The sequence below is a fragment of the Thermobia domestica genome, chromosome 18, assembly GCF_964235325.1.
Source record: "Thermobia domestica chromosome 18, izTheDome1.hap1.1, whole genome shotgun sequence".
Lineage (NCBI taxonomy): Eukaryota > Metazoa > Arthropoda > Insecta > Zygentoma > Lepismatidae > Thermobia > Thermobia domestica.
Genome location: NC_137471.1, coordinates 64,727,010 through 64,745,172, shown reverse-complemented (window position 1 = coordinate 64,745,172; position 18,163 = coordinate 64,727,010). Strand labels below are relative to the sequence as shown.

At 38.6% G+C, this 18,163-nt stretch overlaps 1 protein-coding gene across 6 annotated transcripts in view; it reads left to right on the top strand.

The window, feature by feature from the left end:
- The window catches only part of LOC145674880 (serine/threonine-protein kinase ICK-like), a 118,314-nt gene that overhangs the window by 43,257 nt on the left and 56,894 nt on the right, over window positions 1-18,163 (top strand). For 4 of the 6 annotated variants that reach the window (XM_081745128.1, XM_081745129.1, XM_081745124.1 and 1 more), the window contains exon 2: window positions 14,145-14,265. The gene's annotated coding sequence lies outside the window, so the exon portion shown is untranslated. Of the gene's footprint in view, window positions 1-2,216; window positions 2,403-14,144; window positions 14,266-18,163 lie in introns of those variants that run through there. The other 2 variants (XM_081745126.1, XM_081745125.1) reach the window with 2 other exon arrangements.

Genomic DNA, 18,163 nt, shown 5'->3' with positions numbered 1-18,163 from the left:
TTTTGTAGGTACCATCCCAGCCGTTGCTTGATGTAACTGAGGAAAAACCTTAATCAGGATGGTCGGCCGTTGGCATCAAACCCAGGACCTCCCGAATGCTAAGCGAACGCTCTACAATTTTCTTTTAAAGTTCATCTGAACCGGGACATTCAGCCTCAAGGCTCCTCGCGCCAATTTGGCGTAATCCAATCACGACAGGGACACGAACACAGAAATATCGAGGACAGTTAGAAACGACCTTGCTCTTCAAAGGGATTCGAACCCCAAGTGGATTGTCGCCTCATGATCCGTAGCCTGACCCCCGAGACCACTATCATTGAGCCACGGCCATTCGGTAAATATTGAGTTACTAACAGTAACATTCAGCAGATGCTTATACAAATATAAAATTATCACTGAATTAATGCTTGAATCAAGGAATTCTGCGAGAAAATACAAATGCAAAGCATGGTCAGACACTGAAAAAAAAAAAAAATGTTAATCCTCGACTATTACAAACGTATTACGAAAAGTAGTGGTCGAACACTAGTAAATGTTTTTGTACATCATTATAACTTCAGAATTGACAACTAGGAACTCATTTCATGCAAACGAATCGAAAGTTAATCGTTATTGACATTTCTACAATTTTTCAGTGTTCGACCACCCTGTGGTCGAGCACTAGTTAACAAATTCATTGTCCGACCACTACATTTTATCGATTTATTCTACAAATCTTACAATTATCACTAAAATGTTATTACTAAAATGTGCTCTACAGTTCCATGTAACAGAATAATATGTGCATTTCTTACCTGGTGCGATAAAACTACGGAAAAGCACAAAAAACGGTGCTATCGTTCTCATTTGCAACAGATTAATGTTATCGGAAACTCAGTGAGTCGTCCGTAAGCATGCATTTGATTGGCTATTAGCGAGTGCACGTGCAATATATTTTGAAAGTATCTTTGGGGTTGGTTCAGAATAAGCTGCAATTCAATTACAACGGAAAATCATGCCTTTTTATCGCAAAACAAGATTAATACACGGTTTTAAAGTGAAAAGTGGTCGGCAACTAGAGGGTGGTCGAAGACTGGCACATCCACCCTACATTGTGAAGTGTGTTTTAATGATCCAGTAACAAGTTAGAATACTTACAGATAAAACTCGAATACTGCTACTAACACTAGCAACAGAGCCCTCCCTGCTGATCTAGGGCTAGTAGTGCGCTTTTGATGTATGTGGTTCCAGGTTCGATTCCCGGTGGGAGAGCTCAAAAAATAATTTCACAATTATTCCCGTCTCCTTTAAACTGAAGGGCATAGATGTGGGATGTTAAAAAGATTCGTTTTTCAAGAAATTCCTGTCGTTGACTAGTGTTACGAATGTACCAATATTCGTTTGCACACTTTCGATATAAAAGCACTCTTGCTGCTTCATAGTAGCAAGCAGCACGATTCTCGACAGATGGATAAATAAATAAATGAGAGTTGGTGCTGGTGTGGTTTTAGCGCATCACATTTTGGAAGATTTACAGGTGAAATTGAATACTTTGTATGAAAAGATATATTCATAAGGAACATATTTCTACAGGCTACAAAATTTTATACAAAGTAATACAGCTGTATTTCAGGTTTACAAGTGTAGAGTTACTAGGTTTTACGGTGGATAAAATAAGTGAGTGCATATGAAAGGTGACTCTTTAGATGTTATTTCCGGCGGGGTTGTATTTCTGCACACTTTACAAAAGCTGTATTTTATGTTTACAAGTGGAACATTACTAGTGTAAAACCATGGCAAGTACTGTTGAAACTCGCATATTTGCCAAAATCCACTTCTTTTTCACTGTCCTCGCTTACCCTTTTACGTACCATTGCTAACGCGCCTGCTGCCTTCGGACGCATCCTTTCTCTATGCCAAATGAGATATTTTCATGGGGTCCCACCCAGCGCCAATCTTTTAGGTGAGAATAAGAAGTAAATTAGTGGGAAAAAAATACAATTTTTCAACAATTATTTCTAGTAGTGCGCCAAAACCACACCTGCACGTGCGATTTTTTACATTTGGAGGAAATGTTATTCAATTTTCTGTAAATTTCATGTTGTATGTTCCTCAGTCATGGCAGAATGTGCTATAAAATTTTATGTACTTTTCTTTTAATGAAGTCCATCTGGTTTATCTGTATCTAGGGAATAATCATAGTTATGATTAGTCTGTGAAATAGAAGAAACTATCTTGACATCATCTATGGTGTTAGGTGCGAAATTTTTGTGGTGATAGTTGCTAATGGTTTTAAAATTGACGTGTTTCGTGTGAAAATTTTAAATATTTTCAGTAATATTTTAAAAATTCTTGTCGATAATATGGGCCAAATTCTTTGTTACATAATTTCAAGAAGAATAAAAAAATAATGATAGTTATAGGTAGGTAAACATAGTTAAAATGAAATCCCAAGATTTTTTTTTCAATTTTCCGTACAGGTCAACTTAAGCTACACAAGAAGAAATACTGTACTTCGTAAAAATTCAAGTTTTACTTTGAGTCATATTGAAAGTTGATCTATATAGAGAGGCGTTAGGTACACAAATTTATACTTTTTCTCAGGGTGACATATTTCATCTTCTACGTATTTGTTAAGATTAAGGGCACCACCAGTAACATTGTGTAAAAGTATTAAATTTGTCATAATTCACCTCATTATTTTTTTTTTCCCAAGTATTTTCAGTGCACCTTGATGGAAATCAAACAAACCTATAGTTCGGGGGTAGCCAAGGGGGATCAGCTCCCTCTGTGTCGCCTTCAGGCCCCCTGAAACTTTCAGTTATTCAGTTGATATGTACACTCATGTCCAAAATTATTTTCTCATGTCTATAAATATGTTGTAGGAATATAATTTGATAACGAATTCTCCCGGTATTTCTTATAATGTTAGTATGTGTATAATCGGCAAAAACATGTATATGGCAAATTTCATGTCAAAAGGGCAGTAAATAAGAACAATAAAACGAAAATAAAACTTCCTTGTCGATTTAGCAACATTTTGTTTTACTCACTGTAATTTTCGTATTTGTAACTCTTTTCCTATGAAATTTACCACAAATATACATTTTTCGATAATACATAGTATTAAAAGTACCCTGCAAAATCATTATATATTATAAGAAGACACACATATTCTATTAAGAAGACATTATATTCTTATAAGAAGACATTTATAGATATGCGACAATCATTTTGATATGAGTGTACATATGAAAGTAAGGTGTACTCTAATTAGATCCCTAAAATATCTCGTTCTTTTGTCTTACTGTTCTGGCTGCGAGCCTGGAGTCAAAGGAGGAAGTAAGGTAAATTAATAGCTTTGGTTGAGTTTAACGTCCCGTTTAGCAGCGAGCCTATATAAGACGTGGATCTACTGATTAAGTGGAATCCGAACCACATGAGCTCCTGAGGAGAATCGAACCCAGTTCTCCCACGCCAAAGGCGCGTACGCTAACCGCTTAGCCACGAAGGAGCTCTAGCTTTGGTTAGCTCATATCTGTCTCTCTCCATCGACCCATTTACTTGCACAGAAAAAATTATGAAGGTAAATTACTTATGAGTAGTTTGTTAGAGAGAATATTTTTAACTTTTTTTTTTATTATTATTTTTACGTTCATTTTGTGGCAAACACAGATGAATGTTACGTAGCGGTGTAGCCAGCAAGTTGTTATTTAACACGTTCGCTGCTGAGAACGCCCATCGGCGTCCAGTACTGAATTTGGCATATGCGCCGGACGCCGCTCGGCGCTTGTCCCTGCAGCTGCAGGGACGAGCGGCGTCCGGAGCATATGCCAAATTCAGTACTGGACGCCGATGGGCGTCCTCAGCAGCGAATGTGTTAAAGGGAACGTAACTTCTTTCTAGAAGTCGGATTTTTAAAATATGTACTAAAAGCAAGCCAAATATATTTCAGAATATGAAAGCATTATTAACTAATATATACACATGCATACTTACTATTATTATTGGTTGGTTAATTTCAGGGGCGGATTCAGGACGGACTTCTGGGGAAGGGGCGGAGATTGTAATACTGCTACTTAGAGCTACTTTTAAGAGCACCAAACTCTGGAATGGGTTTTAATTTATATATAAAATAAAGTTTCCTCTTCTGGGGAGGGGTCGCCCTGAACGCCCCCCCCCCCTGGAATCACCCCTGGTTAATTTGAATTTAAGCATTGTGATGAGCGCCGAGACAATATGAGAAGTAGACCTACTGTTTAAGTGGGATCCGAATCACTTGAACTCTCAAAATGAGCCGGATTTCCCGCGCCGAAGTCGCGTATGGTAACCGTATAGTCACGAGGGGGTTATGTTCTGAGTATGCTACCTTATTGGAACATGAGTCTTGACGTTGCGGGAAGTTACAGCTAGTAGGCAATATGCCAGTAAACTAACTATTCATATAGAAAAAAAAAGTTGTTTGACTTTGCATTTATATGGATATAAGTGAAAACAATTCAGATTAAACCCAGACACCATTATGCAATTGTATAGCAATAAATTTGCAGCTATATACATCCAGTTGGGCAAATGAGAGTGACAAAATGGATGATTAATTTCAGTTGTTCAGTTGTTGACATGGTTTAATTTCTTCAAAATATTTTGGTTTTATATTATAAACACTCATCAATTGCTGCAACCATTAAACACGTTTATTAAACAATACACAAACCCGATTTGGGGAGGGACAGGATATTATGTGAGAGCTTGGCCCCAACTACTACGTGGGTACACCCCTGAGGCCTATTTCTCAAGACCATAAGTCTTGTAATATGTTTGCAAGTTGTAAAATATGAAGTGGAAATACTAGAATAGTAGTAAAAGCCATTTCTAAATATTATGCTGATATCTGTAATTTGTCATGATTTTGCTATCTCATTTCGCAAAAAAGTTACACTAGTATTAAAAGACCGATAGTTTTAAGAAATAGGCCCCTGAAGTTAATGTATTTTCTTTCACCATTCACTTCTCATCGTCTCCTTTAGCCTAAAGGACGTAATCATGGGGCATAAAAGTCAAATAAATAAGTAAACATGTTCATAATAAGTAATTAAGCATTCAATAACACAATAGGGTGTTGACATGCGTCGAATGTGTAAATCTTCGAGGTATACACACATGATACTTGGCTCATGAGCTCTACACTTATGATACTTGATAGAGCTTTAAGATAATAATTAGGGATCGGGTGCCTTATGCAGAGTCGTTTCTGACGCTTGATTAATGCCATACTAAAGTGTTCGACTAACATAGGTTTGCTTCAGTAGTTGGGCCTTTAGTATGACGCCAATCATAGGTCAAAACGACTCTGCATAACGCGCCGGATGTTTACCCGGAAATAGGCACTAAAATATTCCTCGAGATAATGAAAAAAAAAAAAAAAAAAAAACAATGACATACCAAAACTTAAATTAAGTAATGAGTACTGTTACATTAATATAGAAGCATTCTAATCCTATTTGCGGAATATGTCTATGCATTAAAAAAAAAAAAAAAACTTGAGGCAGCAAAATATCTGGAGAAATAACATCGGACAAAAATAGGTTCCAAATGAAATATTATTTTGGGGAATTGTATTTAAGATGCTAATAAACCGAACTTTACTACATAAACGCAAGCTAAAAACTAATCAAGTCTCACTGATAAAATTTTAACCACTTGTTACTACGTAAGTGTCGATTGTTTTGTAAAAATTTGAAATCTTTCAACTTTGTTCCATGTGAGATATTTTAGGTTGAACATAATTAATTTTCGATAAATCCCAATATTTGAAGAAAGAAAAAAGACTCGAGTATCAAACATTTTAATATGCAACGAAATCGATATCTAGAATAAAGATTAACGCTGAGTCTTAAATTTCAAAACTGAAAATTTGCACTTTTCCTAACTTTCAATATTCAGTTTTTGAAGGTATAAAGGTAACCAAGAAAGTTCTGCTGGTTTTCACGCACCATCTTGAACATCGATATGTCACCTAAGACGTACCTGAAAGATCAAAAATAGTCTTCATCACCATCGATGACCTTCTGCCAACGTTCTGGAAGTCTATGGATTCCATTGCGATAGAACTTGGTGGTCCGTAAAGCGAAGAAGGTATCAAGTTCATTTTACACATCTATTGTGAATTTAAACTGGCGTCCTTTAAGACGATTTTCCAAGGAATGGATCAGGTGATAGTCGGACGGTGCAATGTCCGGGGAGTATGGCGGATGCATTGTTTCCCATCCAAGGCGTAAAATGGTGTGCCAGGTCATCCTAGCCACGTGGGGCTCAGCGTTGTCCTGTAACAGGAGGACCCCTTTGCGATTCAGAAGTGCTGGTTCCATAGTTTTGAGTATTTCTTGAACACGGCTTGACTGCTGACAGTACACAGTTGCATTGATGCTCTGACCATCTGGTAGCGGTTTCTAATGCACGGTGCCGCGAGCAATCTACCAAACACACAGGAGGATCTTTTGGTGCAGTGCTGGTTTCGGCTGTTTTGGAACCGGTTCATGGGATGTTCACCAATGATGACGGCGCCTGAAACTTCGTACAGGACCCACTTCTCATCACATGCCAACACCCTGTCCAGAAATTGCTCCTTCCTCAGACGAGAAGCAAAAAACAGATGTCTGCTCACGTTACCTTCTGGCATGAGGTGAAATCATGTGGGACCCATCGACCCAACTTGTAGTGCTTCCAAGTTGGTGAAGGTGCTGCCGAATGGTTTCTCCACTCACACTGAATTGTAGTCCCAGTTCCTCACATGCCAGGCCACTGTTCGCCTCAATTGCTGCCTGAAGATATTCATTTTGTAGATGTCTTCCGGCAAGTGTTGCGTCTTCGACTGTTCGTCGCCGTCCTTAAACTTTTAAATCATCGCTGCATTGCCCGCGTAGTGACGACACCCTCACCAAAGGCCTGGCATATCTTAAGCCGTGCTGCAGCGTCGTTTGACCCTAGTTTGAACTCGTACAGCTTACACGCCCTTATAGCCCTTTGTAGAGGTCCCATGTTCACTCTGTCTTTACGCAAATTCACTGTGTAACTGAACTGCCCCAACCAGGTAGTATGTTGGATATATCTACACCAAGACGACCCGCTCGGAAGAGTAATACTCCTGGAAGGAAGTACATTTTTTTTCGCACACTATCCTAGCCAGCTGTTTTAAGTTGGCCACAAAAGTTATATCATGGGGGTGAAGGTAGAATAAAACGAGCTCTGCGAGGCTTCTAAGCTGTTCCTACTACTACTACTTTTCTCGCGAAAGTAAGTAAATCACTTTTTTGAGTATTATTTTCATCTTATTTTATGAAAAAGTGTTATGAATTTTTTTAAAATAAAAACTTTCCTTGGGCCGGGTTTGAACCCACGCCAAAAGCAATTTCCGTTACTATCCCGTAGCGCTAGCACGCTCGGCCACGAGGACTGACAGCAGTAAGTGTTTGATTTCTGCTATATGTGTGCGATGTGGCAAGAAACAGATAAAGCCAATCAATCAGAACCGTGTATTTAGTTCCTAGTTCCGGGAGTATTACTCTCCCGAGCTAGTCCTGTGCGGAGGTCCCATGTTCACTCTGGATTTATGCAAGTTCACGGCGTAAGTGAACTGCCACAGCCAGGTAGTAAGTTGGTTATATCTACACTCGCATCGTCGACCTTAGCCGTATCTCCATTCGCATTCAACTCACGGTGTGAGGCCAATTGAATACACAATCTGCACAAAATGCGACAGAACTTTCTTGGTTGCCTTTTAATTTTTAATATAGTAGACTTAAATGTGCACTGGACACAAAATGTTATACGTTTAATTCACTTTCTTTCTTTTTTTTTTTTTCAAATTAATATCTTGTAAAACATAAAGGAGCTACTGCGTTTACCGCAAACATTTTGAAGTGCGAAGTTGGCTTACGCGCCCCTACAAAATGGCTGTTTACAGGAAGCTGAACATTTAAAATTTGAATGAATACTTGTTTTAAACTCTGTAAATATAGTCCAATTTTGTGTACAAACATTTAAAAAGTAATAAATTTTGTCACCAACCTTTTAATCTGAAACTGTGTGATTTCAAATGGATTCATCCATAGGCAATTGGTTAAATTGAAGCAAGGGTAAAAGTAGATCTGAAAAAAATCACGCCGTCCCCCGTGCCTACCTTTGCCCATTGTATTTTTTTGAGAAATTGGGGGGACGCCACATATTTTCTGGAAGTGGGGGACGGTTTCCGCCTTCGTTCCCCGTCACTTTTACCCCTGAATTGAAGCAAAAATCCCCTAAATGAACATGAGGATGTTCATTTTAATACTGTCTTTAACATTATGAAATAACCATTTTGCGTAATATCCGGTTTCTAATAATAATAGTTAAATTGTTCCTATTCATTTGCAACGAAATTTTCAAAATTTGTATAACTGCAGAAAATATTTGTATCGCAAAAAGGGAAGTAAATATGTAGTTTCTCTAGGTAACGCAACGCATTTACATGTTTTACCTTAAAGTTACGTGTACGTTGTATGAACTTCTGAAATTTCTAAATTATGTTTAAATATTAGGCCTACTCGTTTTTTTTCTTTCTTGTTTTCTTACAGTGCCTTTTCGTAACTAGTTGACAATAGTATGTGTTTTGTTCGTTTGTTGATTGAAGATTAACGTCCGTTTTCAGCACCGAGGCTATTTCTATATGTATGAGACGGGACCTACTTTCAAAATGCTTTCTGTGTGTGTGGCTTTGGATTTGATGCCCGTTGTCGGTACTTAATAATCCCGAGTATTCTTTCGGATTTCACTTTAAGCAGTAGGCTCCATCGATGTTAAACGAACGTTAAAGTCAATAGTTATATAAATATAGGCTAATTATACAGAATGTTGCAAAATACATGTTATAAAACTTGGGAGTTGATTCTACTCATGAAGACTAGAAAAATAATCCAGTAAATATTTACTCGAAATCGCTTTGTTTCGGAATTACAGGCTGCCGAAAGAGTGGGAAAATGAACTTTGAAGATGAATATCTCCAAAACGACTTACCATTGGGCTTAGGCGGCATGTTATGATCTAGGACTTGCTCTATCCAAGAATTCTTTAAAAATCTTTTAATAGCAGAGCAAGGGATTCGCCTACAAAGTAAGAAATTCCCGAATATTCCTTTAGGAAAAGTTGATCCGATTCATGACATATGGGACGACGTCCAAATACGTAACAAAAAGTCGTTGACAGAACATCGATATCTTGAACAAAATGAAGATGGCGAAGTATTTTTTGGTGTCTTGTGCATGATTCATAACTACAGCAGATAATGGCCAGCGGATAAAAAAAAGATTGATTATGGAATAGTTGGTGGAATGAGAATATGGGAGCAAATGGGAGTTCTCTCCCCACCAAAAAACAGAAAGATGGAAAAATCACGGACATGATGCTTTCCACATAAGTTACATTGTCGTGAGGTCGTCATCGGATTCCCTTGCAGTACCACTGAGACACCATGCTTCCTTACTTCTTTCTGTAGCAGACAAAAGACTGACAACTAATGGAAGGCAATGTCACATGTGAACACCGACTGTCTGACAAGTGTCGAAAACGGGTGTGTTAGCACCTCGGAAAGCGTCGTTACATAAACCTTCGAGGCGAATAATGGTAAAGACAATACTACACAAGTGCGGTGACGGTTGACCAACAAAGGACAACAATATAGACTGTTCAAATATACGAAAAGCGAACTTGTAAAATGAGTCCTACAACATCATACATTAGGGGTCAGACAATGAGTCCTACAACATCATACATTAGGGGTCAGACAATGAGTCCTACAACATCATACATTAGGGGTCAGACTTTCTGGATTCTCGTCCTATAGTTCCTGAGTTGTATTGTAAAGTCTGTTATCTATACGATTAGGAGAAATGAACATTTCAGAGACGATGTTGAAACTGTCTTTCATTGATCTCATCGCTTCGAGAAATTTGATGTTGCCTAGTGCACCAACAGAAATAAATTCGACAGAGCTAAGTCGGACGCGTGTGATGGCCGAAGCACAGGTTCACCACGACCAATCTAACACTCCGAGAATATTTAATATTCACGTCAAAAATGTGCAGGTGCACCGTCGTTTCGAAAGCAGAGTCATTGCCTAATTGCTAATGGCACTTTTTAAAAAAGAAGTTCCGGCAAGATATTCACGTAGAAATGTTGGCTAATTACCGCCACAGAGGTGGGTAAGGCACAGTCTGGTGGTCCTGTACTTTACTACACCGTACATTTAGTGAATAATTGTGCTCGTGGTGTAGAAAGTAGCACACATGTTTTTAATATTCCACACACAACTGTTGTGGTAGTTGAACTTGTCTGTCCCAGTAAATACTGCATCCTTGGTCTAGAAAACTAAGGTTAGGGAGACTGGTATAGCGACAGTCTGCTGGATAAACTATTGGAAGAATACCTGATGGCGGAGAAACTGTTCCCCGTCACAACTCTGCACCGTACACAACTTAATAGGATGCATCTCTTTCTCGTTCATAACGCATCACACTTTGAATTGATGAGTGTTATAGTTCGTGTTCTGATATCAGGACATGCGCTTATCGAGGCAAGTAGATTCTCAGGCTTATTGAACGCATAGTACAAAATCTGTTTTACCCTTTAATAGTAAAACAAATCCTGTCTATCGAAGGTGAACATCAAGTGGGAACCGTTCATCTTACAGACGCCTCGCTTTCCGGCTCTTGGTGCTTTTCCACAGATAAGGTGCATATTTGGCTTCTCTGCCAGCTCACGTAAGACAAGAACTAGTCCGCTGTCTAAAGTACTATAAATATTAGTATTTTACAATTGATCTAGAGATTTGTGACACTACCAATTGAGAATTTACAGTGAATCACTGGCCAAGTGTTTTAAGTTTCTCATAAACTGGCTGAAAAGGTGTCCATTATTTAGTGGTGCCCACCCCCCCTCATGTCCATGACGCACCCCCCCTCAATTGTCTATCCGTAGGTGTTCTTCCATGAAAAAAAAAACTTTTCAATTAATTTTTACACCAACTCAAACATATTTATATAGATTTTTACCCCCCCAAATATTTCAATGACGCAGTTTGCGTCATAGCCCCCCCTTGTGGGCACCCCTGCATTATTGGACGTTAACGTTTTTCGATGTTGTTATAACTTTTTTTTTTGAACAACTTCTTCGATTTTCGTCTTGTGCTTCAAATAAATGCACTTGCTTTCTAACTGATAGCAAGTAGACAATGTTGAGCCAGTCTTTTATTTGCAGTTTAAAGAATGAAGAGAAACACAAAAGAAGTACAAAGAAGGAGCAGGAGACAATTTTCAAAGAAATTGTTGATCGATTGGAAGTTACAGACAATAAGATACAGGTCATTGCTTTCAAGTTTGACGTGACGACCTACATTGTTCCTTGTTTATGTATATATAAAGCGAGAATTAACTGTCATATTATGATATATGTCTAAGACTTCACAGATCTCAAGGTTAAACTTGGGAATCGGGTCATTATTTGACAAAAACCTCTAAAAGGGTTAAAATACCGATGCCTTTTCGACGGTGTAACTGTTGTGATGAATGCCACGAATAAGTTGCGTCATGTTCTAAATGAAATTAATGGAAAGGTTGGAAGAAAGAAAGAAGAAACTACTGCCGGCATGAATTAAGCTTTAGAACAGTAATTTCCGACTGGCCGATGTATGACGTAGGGATTCAGTTTTACAATCTGAGAAAAGCATAGAAACACAATGAGGAAAGAATGGGAGACGATGACGCAGGAGGGGAAGCAACAGTACACACGCAATCATGGATCCACGAGTAAAGCCTGTTTATTTCAGATGTGTCCTCGGAAAATATGCGAAACATACTTCGGCCCCACCCCAGCCACTCTGACACAGGAAACTCTCCTTTTGCTTAAGGGAAAGAAGTGAATGACCTTGGCTGTGTTGCCAATTTGTCATTCAGTCCTTGGTTTTGACAAGTGAAGATTGAAGCGAAGTTAGAATGGCCAACAAGACAGAGCACAGCGATGTCTGTGAAATAATGCATTGTGGCAACGCTTCCGCATCCAACAATTAAAAGATCCCGTCCGCAGCAACCTGTCTCTCCTCTTTCGAGGGAGGTAAGGGAAAACACACATCGACAGCAGCGCCAGAAGAGACACACTTGAAATAGAAAGGCTCTAGTATGCCTGCAAACCCATCAACTACGTTATCGATATTGTTATTAGCGTGTAACCACTGTCATTTGTTAATGCCAAGTTATCTGCCAATTCCTTCCACTCTTACTGAGAAGGCGAGCAGCAAACTGTGTCGTCGTAGAACATTCAACTGGAAATAACTGCTGTAGTAGAACAAGAATCAAGTTGTTAAAATTAGTGAGGATTTTTTTTTTTTTTTGAATTTAATATCCTTTTCAACACTGAGGTTATACAGTCTAAATGTGCACTACGGAGTGTGAATCTTTTTAAAAAATTAGTGATAAATGTGAAGACTATTTGCCAGTACTTAAAGGTTACTCACTAAAGAAGAAAAATTTTGTGTATTATTGAAACGTTGCGATGTTTTGGATAATAACATAAGAGCAGTGTTCGCAAAAGGTTGACGCAAAAGATGACAAAAAGAATTCCTTATTTATTTCTTTGCAGTCCTATCTATACTGCAGAAATGTATAACTCTCATCAATTAATCATATGTAACTAACAATGACATATGGTTTAGATAACAGTACTGTAACAATAATTTCTTTTTGTACAAAATGTACTTTTCATTTTATGGTCAATTTCACTTCGACGAAATCAAAAATGAGTTTAGAAAAACGCACAGAAGTAAAAGTCTACAAAAAGAAAATCTTACTCTTCACTTTTATTCACGATTCTACAGATAAACAGCTTACTATCAGTAATGCAATATTTGTGCCTCTAAACGATGCTCTGCAAACTAAATGACATTGATGATTGGAATTGGTCTCCGTTAGAGGGCAAGGGGTAACTGGAATCAATGCAGAATCCTGGAGATTTCGTCACATGCTGTTTAATTGTCCAGCTCGTCGACGCTTGTGCTGATTCAAATAATTAAAAGGAAAACAAAGATATAGGGCTGTTTAAACTGCTTCGAACTAAGGAGGATAAGTAATGCGCAGCACAAAAGACGCTAATCGGAAAATTTTCTGGAAATCTAATCCGTAATCCCCTAGGTGTAGCGACTTTCCCACGCTCGATCTACCTATTTTAATGCCTTTTTTTGTGTTGGACAGTGTCTGGTAAGAACACCCAGACAGCGAGAGAAAATCTGTAGGCCTACTGCTTAAAAATGATTACATGTTAAAATTCGCTTTATACTGTACTTTGAACACGTAATTCAATGTGTATTATATTCATCTTACAGCAGCATTCTTTATTTCGTAGTAGTTATTGCATCATAATCCTCTGTCTCAAAGCTCGTTCAATTAGTATAAAATTCTAGACGTGACAGTTTGCAACATTGCAATACTTCACCAACAGGCAATATGTGGCGAGAATATTTCTACCTATACTCGCATCGAAATTCCCAGCCCCTGTTTACAATCAGTACAATACGTTTCTGTCGCCTTATCATAGAAACAACACTGTCCAGGTATCCTAACGGTGTTTGCTCTCTCTGTTTATTGTGTACAACACAAACTGCAACTTCACAATATTGCCAGGCGTACAAGGTTTTCGCACTTTCGAACAAGAACACTTGCACAAAATTGAGTGGGCATTATATGTAAGATTGTATTACATAATAACTAACTCGATTTAATGTTTCAGTCATCTCAAAACTTGCAATTTATGTAGTAATAGTAATTGGTTCTTGACGGTGCAGAAGTAGGTACATTCAGTTCGACGATTCATGTGCTTGACAACCAGGAATTAAGCATGTAGGTTTGAGAAGCAAGGTTTCGACGCTTGCACTACAATTGTTGTTTGTAAACAATTTTTCATCCTAGAGTGAACGGACAATACCGGTCTGCGAACCGATGGTTGAAAAACTCTGTTATAAGCTTTTGTAAACAAGTAAAAGTATTTCATTGCCTTTTAAAAGTATTTCTTAAAATATCTGTAGTGTTCCTATTTCTGCTTCGAGAATATGTACTATATATCCTCTTTCTTTTGTTTTGTTTCAGAAAGCCAGGAGATCGGAATTGAGAGGACGAAATAAATTTACTGAATTTGTTCCAGTAATACTTAAAAACCATTGTTGGTTGTTGTTCGCATCATGTTGCTCATAATGCTTTTATACAGGAGGTAAGTACAGGTGCTGGATGTTAAATTATTTCCATAATCTTGTTTTGTCTATTCGGTTTGAGAACAAGTTCTGGTAGTGTCATAGCCAGAGGGGCTGACTCGGCTCAAGACCCGTTAGTGCAGTGGTATGGAAATGAATTCTGCTTGCATGCACCAGGGGCGGATTCAGGACGGACTTTTGGGGGGGGGGGAGAGGCGGTGGGTTGTAATATTGTTACTTAGAACTACTTTTAAAAGCTTCCAACTCTGGGATGGGTTTTATTTATATATAAAATAAAATAAAAGTTTCATCTTCTGGGGAAGGGAGGGGGGGGGACGATCGCCCCCGTGGATCCGCCACTGGCATGCATTATGTTCAATTTGTGATTCCCAATATTACGAAGTTTTTAAAATCTGCATCAAATTTTACAAAGAAAAGAAAAAATATACTGAGCTCCTGCTTAACCGAATTGTCAACGCGCGCGATGTCGCACGGTCTCCAGTTCTGCTTTTGGTGGAAACACTAAAATGCTCCGGCGTTGACTTAGCATCATGAGGATACTCAAGATCTACTTGCATTAAGATCTATCGAATTTCATTCCGAAAATTTAAAATAATGGAGCCTGGGAGCTGGTATGTTCGGTGTGCACCACGTAGTTGAAGGAGCGCCATCTGCCTGGTCACAGCCCTTCATGGGCTGTAGCGAAAGAGAATGGAGTACTTCCTTCTATATATTAGCTAATTTGAATAGTATACCAATACTACGTTAACTAAAGGTAACTCCTCCAACGACATCCAGTATATATGTGTTAGTGGCTACGGTTACTCAATGGTAGAACGCTCACGTGTGTGCTGAGGTATTTGGTTCGATCCCATCACCCGCCAAGATAAACTTAATGGTGGACAAACACCGTAGGAGTGGTTTTTCTCGTTGTTATCCCGCTTCCTTTTACTTTCATCATTCCACCATCAGCCTCGGTGCATAATCATCGGATGTTAAACTAAAAATGATAAATAAATAAATAAATTAAAAATCGACATAAGCAATTATTTGCCTCCTTAATGTTTTTCTCTGTACGCTTCTTCAGGGCACAAAATTTCAAAGTCAGACGCACTCGCCAATCCAAAACTGATGGTCGCCAGTATCTCTCATGTACAAATTATGGGAGGTCCTCTCTCCCCACTGCCTTTGGTTTGACAAAGAAAGATATTACATCAGGGCATAACATTTCAAAACAAGACAATAGATTCAGGATAAACAATTTTGAATTGAACAATTCATATACATGTTAAAAATATCTTAAGACTTTGTGTAATGCTCTCTTCCTCTCTCTCTGGACTGAAGTACCAGTTGCCGATTGCAGTTTTCGGTCAAAGTTCTTAAGTGAAGGACCATTGATGAAAATTGTCAGCAAATCATCGAGTGTGTCAGTCTTCAGTGAATTGCTGTAAGCAGTCTTAACTCTGTTGAGACTGCTGAAGCCATGTTACATGGAGCAGGTAAAGCTGCACAAAATGTGCCAATTGGAAGCAAATTTGGAATTTCGTAATGAAGGTTTCACTGTAAATCTTTTTCAGTGTTTGATTCAACGTCAATCAAGAGAACAAAAGTTTATATTCTGCCCACTCTGCTAAGACAAGGTCCACTTTCTCACTACAAATCTGGTTGCAAGTACTTAAAAAGCAGTTCTATTTCTTCCACACCAAATTCAAGGATTTTTCCTTTAAGAAGCCAACCCAATAATTTTTCCTTTAGGATGTCCAAGGAGGGTCGAATTAGAAAGTTGTGAAGACACTTCATTTTCCGTCTGTTGTGAAGACTTCGCATTCCCGTTCTCTCTCACTCAGTGACAATAATTTTCGTGCGAAACAGGAACTGCGCAGCCCTGTGAGTTCAGGCAGAAACTATTCCTACTGAACACTGGTCGCCAGCTCTAAATTTCTAGTCGCCAATGGCGACCTGGCGATCGGAAATTTTGCGGCCTGTGCTACTTAGTTTTAGCTCGTTTACACAATATATGTTAAATCTTTAAGGTAGTAGCGCAGGAGTGGGCCAGTCAATACTTTCCCCTATGTTTAGAAATGTCAGTTGGAAAATTTAAAATTGGAAGATGAAATAGAGCGATAGTTTGATAATTGGAATTAGGATATACAGATGATTATTAAAATAATGGAAATACCTGAAGAAAATTCAACTTACTAATTAACAGAGAATTAGATAATCGTTAACCTGCGGAACAGCACTGAGTCGTGGGATGTAAGTACATGAGTCATGAATAGTTTCTGAGGAATGTTTTGTACCATTCCTCATCTAGAGCAACACTCTTCAGTTCCGTCACCAAAGATGAAGACACCTGTTTCAGAATTGAGCACAGATGTTCAATAATATTTGAAGGATGGTGATTGGACGGCGCAGGGAGGTGTTATGGTTTATCCCGATGCTCCTAAAATCACGCCTTAACAGCTGTAGTAGTGTCAGTTAGTACATGTTATTTTGGAAAATGGCGTCATTTGCCGGAAACTCAACCGGACCGTAGCATACACGTGGTCATCTAAGATGCCACATAATCACTGGCAATAATGTGTTCTGTTACGTAATCACAGAACCCAGAGAATAGAGGAACATACGGTTTACAGCAATACAAAGGCATGACCATTTTACACATTAGGAAGGAATAAGGTTAGTTCGGACGCTCGTTATATATAAACAGGGCTTATTGTTGGTAATAAGATGAAAGAAAACTCATCGGGCCATATTGCGCGTTTTCAACCATCAGCAATCAAGCTTTTCTTTCGTCTACTAATACTCTTCGCAGATGTTTTTCGTGAGTCCTGTAGACTTTGGACACTATTCCTCACAACATATTGGCTATCTCTAATAAACTTGCGCCAACTAGCCCGCACACACACATTTTGGCCTTCTTGAAACTTATAGAAATCTCCCATATTACATCACCACCATCTTCGTTTCAACATATGCATCCGTTCTGTCCTATCTGACGTTTCGGCCAATCCCTGCTCACGTACCCTCGTTGTTACCACCTGTCACCTCTTACATGTTGTACACTAGATATTTCCAATATTTTGATAACTATCTGTAGATCGTATGTGAAACATGAGTTAAGTTTTTGGATCAAAGTTTTAAACTAATTCCAGTTACAATTTACAGGAAATTGTTTCGTCAAAGCTAAAATTTCACAATTAAATATGGACGAAAGGAATTTAAATAATAATATGTAGAAACTTTTGTTTAGAAAAGGTTTTTGCATCCCTTGTTGATTGAACAAAGTGACTGCAATGATGTTTCCACTTTTGGATGCTTTCCTGGAAATCATCCTCCGTGAAAGCCATATTTGCTAGAATCTTTTCTCTTGTGTCAAACCCCTCCCTTTGATGGCATTTCCAATTCAGGAAGCAGGTAGAAGTCGGCAAGGACCAAGGCTGGAGAATATAGATTGGGTAGCACAGGAATGTGAAATTTAGCAAATATTTGGTGGTTAAGGGCCAAGGGCATTATCGTGATCTAGAAATCCAATTCTTGGCATACTAGAGTATCGGCTTCTTGCGCGAACCTTTTTGCAGTCTCTCGAGAACACTTTTGTAGTATTACTGGTTAATTTTCTGCTTTCTTGGGGGATTTATGATGCACAATAGCTGTAGAATCGAGAAGAAACAGTCAACATTGTCTTCAGATTCGATCGATTTGTTTTTCTCGTTTGCATTGTGTGGTTTCGCGTAGTGTAGGTGCTAACACACTCGCCTTTGGTGTGAGCGGTCCTGCATTCGATTCACATTGAGGACTCTCGGTCGAAAAAAGGTAACAGCTTTTTCAGGCCAGTCTTCCTGAGTGATGTTTTTCGTTGATTTTCCGCACTTACAACAGGAAAATGCCATGATGGAACCTCACAAGTTCCAGGCC